The 7,795-nt window shown below is 39.3% G+C and overlaps 1 protein-coding gene across 1 annotated transcript in view; it reads right to left on the bottom strand.

Annotated features, from left to right (window-relative positions):
* Nucleotides 1–7,795, bottom strand: part of HOMER1 (homer scaffold protein 1) — a 146,887-nt gene that overhangs the window by 116,551 nt on the left and 22,541 nt on the right. The window lies entirely within an intron of this gene.

Raw genomic sequence — 7,795 nt, 5'->3', positions numbered from 1 at the left:
AAACCACTATCCACTCTGAATACATGTGCATTGTGTGATTTTATATGCGCTTATATGCTTAGTATATGTATTAGGTAAAAAATGTTATTTTAATGTAATCCCAGGCCTCAGGAGAGCTACAAGATTTCCCATAGGGCTGGGTTTTATCATGCCTTCTATATAAAAGACATCAAGTATTTTTTAAATGGTGGTATTCTGGCAAATTTAATATTTCTTAAGTTGGTTGTCTTTTATAATAAAGAAACCATCTGATAATTGGGAGAGGGAAATGTGGCATATTAAAATAACTTTGAATAAAACACTAAAAATCAGGCATACCTTTTTCATGTTTCATTTTTAACAGCATGGACACCACGAAAATCCTTTGGACACAGTTTTCTGCTTCTCAGGTACAATAGCACTGTGAGTTGAATTTGTCCCCCCAAAATATATGCCTATGATTAGAATTCCAAGACATAATTAGTGTAGGGAATATTCTGAGTCAATCTCTTTGAAGATAAAAAAAAAGGAAATTAAATAAGTGAGCAGAGATAGGTAATAAGATGGAAGTCAAGACACATGGAGATATCCAAGGAACCAGGAAGCGGAAGTTGAAGAGAAAGGTACCTCGCTCCAGAGCTAGAGCCAGTGCTTGGAATTTAGACTTCCAGTCTTCCAAACAGGAGCCCTGGTGGTATTCTGGGTTATCCACTGGGCTGCTATCAGCAAGGTCAGCAGTTTGAAACCACCAGCAGCTCCGAAGGAGAAAGATGAGGCTCTCTATTCACGTAAAGATTTACAGTCTTGGAAACCCACAGGGGTCACTATGAGTTAGAATCAACTTGATAACAATGTGTTTGGTTTTGAGCCTTCAACTATGAGAAGCCATCCATTTGTGATATTTCTGTCACAGCTGACGTAGACTGCTTCAACAATAAAGAGCACCCAAACTTGGGAGTTCACACATTAGTTGGACCCTTTAAGCTCCACTTTGTTCATGGTTAGCCATCTCTCCAATTCCTCACCTTTGTTACCAAGACCCTAACCAACCTTCATTCTCTCCATTCTAAGCATATGACCTCATCTTTTTTATCACTCATTAGCATATAAACTTCACGAAGGCAGAAAGTTTTGCTCACATGCAGAAGATTCATATGCAGAAGGTTTTCAGTGGCTAATTCCTCTGAAGTAGACAACCAGTTCCTTTTTTGTTGTCTGTTCTTAATCTTGAAGCTCCGCTGAACCTGTTCACTTTGGGTGACCCTGCTGGCATTTAATCACCAGTGACGTAGCTTCTAACATCACAGCAACATACAAGCCACCACAGCACGGCAAACTGACAGACAAGTGGTGGAGGCAGTAGTCCAAGAGATCAAATGACACATTGCATCGGGTAAATCTGCTTGCTGCACAATACCTCTTTAAAGTGTTGAAAAATAAGGAAGTTACTTTGAGGACTAAAGTGTGCCTGACCTAAATCACGGTATTTCCCATCGCTTCATATGTATGTGTAAGTTGGACACTGAATAAGGAAAACCAAAGGAGAATCGATGTACTTGAATTATGGTACTCGCAAAGAAGACTGAAAGTACCATAGACTGCCAAAAGAACAAACCAATCTGTCTTTAAAGTACAGAGACAAGGATGGTGAGACTTCATCTCACATTCTCTATTCTCTGGACATGTTGTCAGGAATGACCAGTCCCTGGAGAAGAACATCATGCTTGGTAAGGTGGAGAGGCAGTGAAAAAGAGGAAGACCTTCAACACACTGGATTTACACAGCGACGATAACAATAGGTTCAAATATAAGAAATATTGGGGGGGGGGGGCGGCGCATGTAGTTCAGGACCAGGTATTGTTATACACAGGGTCACTATGAGTTGGAACCAACTTGATGGCACCTAACAGTGAGTGTATCACATACACTAAGAAAAGTGACTGGCACACAGTAGATACTCTCTAAGTATTTGTTAAATAAATCAATGAAGAAATGGAGACCATCAGTTAAGGGCTCCCACTCAGACTTCTATAAACAGATGCAATTCTCTTCCACCTTTCCTCAATAATTATCCCCTCTCCACTGTCTTGGTGGAGCAATTGTTAAGTGTTGAACTGTAATCTGTAAGACCACAACCCAGGAAAGTCTAAAGGACAGCCTGGCTTTGTCATAGAGAGTGGCTAGGATTCGAAGGCACATAGCAGCTGCCATGATACTCAGCTATAGACATCTGGGCCTAACATAAACGTATAAAATATATTCATCAGGAAAACAAAACCAAAAGAACTCTATAATTTCCTGAAGCTATTTCTGTGTGTCTGTGTGTGCGTGCACGCGAATATGTTTACAGGTATACAATATGTATGTATATATTGAGAAGCTTGGTCTCTGAGTCTGTATTTCTTATCTCTGCTTTCTCATCCTTCACCACCACCCACAACCAGGCTGCTCAAACATCTCAAAGTAAGGTCATTAAAGGCCAACTTCTTACCAAATCTAATACATACTTTTGCCTCATTCGATGTTTCTATATATTTGGTCCTGGCCAATCCTCTCTTAATTTACTCTTTTCTTGGCTTTTGTAGCTTCTGTTCTCTCATGGTTAGCTTGACAACTCTCGGCTCCTTTGCCTGCCTCTTCAGTGACTATTCTCCTGAGATGCCTGATCTGCTCTTTTCTATAAATACCTTGAATGAGCTCACCTACATCACAGCTTCAACAAAGACTGATATATTCTAATGATTCCCGAAACACTATCTCCAACATAATCTCTCTCCTGAAACTAGCCCTGTGTATACAACCACAAGACATTCCAACATAGGTGGCCATAAATATAATGAACTTTTACTAAATTTTATTGTCCTGTAAACTTGCTTCTCCACTCCTGGTTCCTTATCTCAACTAATGGCTGACAATGTCAGTCTTCTACTCCCCATTTAGCCTTCCATATCTATCTAGTTCATTGTCAAGTCTTATTGATTCTACTACTTAAATCTTTTGAATGTAGTCCCACTTCTACTGTTTCAGCTCAAATCACTTTTCTCAGCTAAATTGTTGTACTTAATCTAGTACCTGTATGCCATTGAATATGCATGTCTTCAAGACCCCCATTACACCTTATTGATCTCCCTTCTACTCACTCCCATACACACACCTCCACAGCCCTCTCCCACCACTAATAAACCTAAAACCAAACCCACTGACATTGAGTTGATTCCAGCTCATAGCTACCCCTGTATTATACAGTACAACTCCTCCATGGGGTTTTCTTGGTTGTAATCTTAACAGAAGCAGATTGTTAGAGGTCTTTCTTCCATAGGCTATTGGGTGGATTAAAATTGCCAACCTTTAGATTAGCAGTAGAGCACAAACAATCTCCCTCTTACATTCTCCACCGTGTAGTTTGAGGAGTTAATCTAAGCTATAAACCTAGCTGTGCCAGTTTAAAAATGGTCCACTGTGCACCTTTATTTAAAGCAACGATCTCTTCAGTAGGATATATGGAAAAATTGGGTTTCTCTTTTCCATTTCTATTTTTGGACCTGTTTTATAGATATATAAAATGTACGTATTATCTGAATGTATGTATAATAGGGTATGTAATTTATAAATATACACATATTTGAAAGAATATGTTCAAAATTATTTTACTGATATGGGTACCACATCAACATTATGTGAAGATCATAAGTCGAGAGGAAAGTTCAGACCTCTGAGTATAACATGCCATCTAGTGCCTGCCTAGCTTTCTAGTTTCATCTCCCTTCCTACTATAGCCTAGCTGTGCTAAACCAGCTTAACTTCCTTACTAGTACATTTTAGACTGGCGATTTTAATTTATTCAACCCTTCTGCTGAAATGCTCCCTCTAACAAACCCCCAACACACCTCTTCTACCGTTTTTTTCCCCTAGCCAATTCCTATTTGGTCTTTAAGGCCAATAACTGACTATGGCCTTGTAAAAAAGAGGTAGGGACTTCCTTCTCCGTGCTCCTTAACACTGTATCTCCATTGTAACACTATCACAGCACTGTAATATCCTTGTTTACATGTCTGTCTACTCATCTTTATATTGCCAGTGCCTAGCATGACTCATGGCAGAAATTAAGTGCTTAATGTTTGTGACAAGTACTCAAGAGGCACAATGTTGGGGGGACAAACTGTAACAGCACCTCAGTTATGTGACATAATAGAGAAAGTAAGCACTCTTGTTTTTCTAAGTATTGGGTTTTTCATTTGAAGATGTGCTTATATCATAACCGGAGCCTTCAAGAGATAGATTTTGATAAAGCAGTATCTTATCATCTACCAAATTCTAATCAATTAACCATCAACAGAGCCAATACATTCTGAAAGCTGCCTTAATGCAAATTCAAAAGTTAAGGCTCAGTGATTCTGGTCAAACACAGCAAATTAGTCGCACACATATATCTACTCTTTCCAAAAGTCCATTAAAATGAGAGTGAAGAGGGAAAGAAGGTACAAACACATAATAATGCATAGAAGATATGACATCATAGAAAGAACAGTACATGACTTGGCAAAGCTAAAGAAGCTGTAACAAAGTTCCTGCAAAGGGGAAAGTAGTAAGTACACAATTTGCTGGCTAGATTTTAGAAGTAAAAGGAGTTCAGAAGTAGCTGAGGTATAAGGCTAAAATCAGGGAGTTTGACTGAAAGTTTAAACAACAGGACAATAGGTCCCACCATATCCCCTTCCCTCAGCCAACTACCTAGCCCAATAGCAGAAGGTAGGGGTGAGGCGTAAAGATGGGGTAAACTGAACCATGGCCCTTCAAAAACTTCTATCTTCATGGTGCTTTAAGAGCCATGGTGGCACCGTGGGTTAAGCATCAGGCTGCTAACCTCAAGGTTATAGGTTCAAGCCCACTAGCCACTCTCAGGGAGAAAGAAGGGGCTATCTGCTTTTGTAAAGATGAACAATATACTTAACTTGCTCTCAGAATGCCAAGAGGTAGGGAGGTAGGTAAATAGATACAATGAATGTTTTTTTCTCTAAAGAAAAAGGTCAATGGAAAAACCTATAATCTCAGCAAAGTGACCCCTACGTACTGATCTCTACATCCCAACGTCAAGCCCACCAGTTACCAAACCAAAAAATTCAAATTCACTGCCATCAATTCTGACTCATAGCCACCCTACAGACAGGCTAGGACTGGCTCTGTGGGATGGGTATAGAAAGTGTAGTCTGTCTCCCTCTGAGTAGCTGGTGGTTTAGAACTGTTGACCTGTGGTTAGCAGCCCAATGTATAACCATTACACCACCAGGGCTCCTCCACCAGTTATAAGCCTCACTAATTCACACAAAGAATCCAATCAGTTTCATAATATGCTGCTCTTAAATGGGATTCTATTGAAAATAGAGCATGTGGGAATGAAACATTATGTGGAAAATATGCTTGAATAAGCCAAAGCGATAAACCAAGAAAGATGAAAACCTGGTGTCCAGGAACAGGTGAGGTCACCCATCAGAGCTACACTCAAAACTCACTGCCATTGAGTCCATGCTGACTAACATATACCCTATAGGTCAGGACAGAGCTGTCTCTGTGAGTTTCAGAGACTAACTCCTTATGGAAGTAATAAGTCTCCTTATTTCTCCTGTGGAGCGACTGGTGGTTTTGAATTGCTGACTGTACAGTTAGCATCTCAACGCATAACCACTATGCACCAAGGCTCCACAGTAAGCCGAAAGAGTAAGCAACTCTAATTGTTAACAGGTGTGCAGAAGACTTCAAACTTAAAAAAAAGCAAAGAAATGAACACCTTGATATCTGAGCATCTAGAAACTATCCATCGGTATTTGATATAGTATTATAAGCCCTCGCTACTCCTACCTCCTGGTGGTTACTTCCTGTGTAATTTTCTCCCCTTGAGTGTGTGTAGAATTAATGAATACAAAAACAAACAAAAACAAAAAAACCAACAAACTAAACCCATTGCTGTCAAGTTGATTCCAACTCAAACCTGATAGGATATAGAACACGAAGAAGTCATTCAGACAGAACAAGAGAATAATGTATTGTTTAAAATAAGGAAAAGACATATGTTGGAGTTGTATCCTTTTACCATACTTACTTAATCTGATGCTGAGCAGATAATCTGAGAAGCTGGACTTTCAAACAACACAGCATCAAGATTAGAGGAAGGCTTATACACAATCTGCGATATGCAAATGAAACAATATTGCTTGTTCAAAGGGCGGACTTGAAAATGAAAATCAAAGGCTCTAGCCTTCAGTATGGATCACAACTCAATGTAAAATAAAACACAAAGCCCCATAACCAGACCAACAGAATAAATCATAATAAATGGAGAAGAGATTAATGTTATCAAGGATTTCATTTTACTTAGATCCACAATCCACACTCATGGAAACAGCAGTCAAAAACGAAACCATGTACTGCATTGGGCAAATCTGCTGCACAAGACTTCTTTAAAGTGTTAACGAACAAAGATGTCACTTTGAGGATTAAGATATGCCTAACCCAAGCCCAGGCATTTTCAACTGCTTCATATGCATCAAAAGTTAGACACTGAATAAGTAAAGACCATAGAAGAATTGATGCATTTGAATTGTAGTGCTGGTGAAGAATAGCTTATTACTTCTCCTGTTGTCTGTTATTAGAAAAGGCCAGTCCCTAGAAAAAGACATCAGGCTTGAAAAAGCAGAGGGTTTGTGAAAAAAAGAAAGGCCTTCCATGAGATGTACTAACACATTGGCTTCAGTAACGGGCTCAAACATAACAATGGTGAAAATGGTACAGCACAAAGCAGTTTTTTGTTGTACACAGGGTCACTGTGAGTCAGTGCATATGAATGGTATGTAACAGTAGTAAGAAATAGATAGCAGTGCCACTTTATGGTTTTTCAGTCTTTTGCACAATTAAATTAGAGTGCCAAAGCTCCTAGATTAGAAGTTTCAGTATTCTGATTGATTGTATCTGAAATTTTGCTTAAGCTCCCTAACGGTTTTAAATCAGTGGACACTTCAGGGTCCTTTCCAATTAGGCAGATTATCAAACTCTACACTCTTTGCCATCAAGTCAAGTCCGATGCAGTGACCCTATAGGACACACTGGGTTTCTGAGACTGTTAACTCTTTAGGAGCATAGAAAGCCTCATCCTTCACTTGTGGAATAGCTGGTGGTTTCAAACTGCTGACTTTGTGGTTTGCAGTATAACGCCAAACCCACTATGCCACTAGGGCTATTAGACAGACTAGTACATTTGAAACAAGAGATTAGATAAACTAACAAAATGAATTAGGAATAAAACCAAGTTTTGTACATTTAGCACAAAAGAATCCTAGATTTTAAATTGAGGGACTCTTGTTAAAAAAATTTTTAAAAAAACACTGACAAACCCATGTGACAGATCCCCTACAGGGAATTTCCTTGACTCTGGGAGACCAAAGTTCCAACCTTCTTAATGTCTTTAACTAATGAGCCTATATTCTTCCCCTCTCTTACTAAGATACTGTTTGGGAGTTCATGTTCAAAAACATAAGATGGTTATACTTGAATTTTTTTTAAAAATACCTAACAAATTTGAGAATTTGAGTTCCCACCTACTGTTCCCTTCCATTTTAGGAAAATGAGCTCCCATTTCTGGTGTCTTTTCTTTCCCCTGGGAAAATATGGCTTAACACTCAGGTTTTGTCAGAATACAATCTCCTCCTCCCTCTGAGACTTTGGTAAATTACCAGTGGTGTGAGTGGCGATACTGGGAGGGTAGAGGGAGAGTGGGTTGGAAAGAGGGAACCGATTACAAGGAACTATATGTGACCTCCTCCCT

The sequence above is a fragment of the Echinops telfairi genome, unplaced genomic scaffold, assembly GCF_000313985.2.
Source record: "Echinops telfairi isolate 266 unplaced genomic scaffold, ASM31398v2 ScPeMD7_7469;HRSCAF=8507_1, whole genome shotgun sequence".
In the NCBI taxonomy this organism is placed as follows: Eukaryota; Metazoa; Chordata; class Mammalia; order Afrosoricida; family Tenrecidae; genus Echinops; species Echinops telfairi.
Note: the sequence above shows the minus strand (reverse complement) of the source record. Positions and strands in the feature narration are given on the sequence as shown.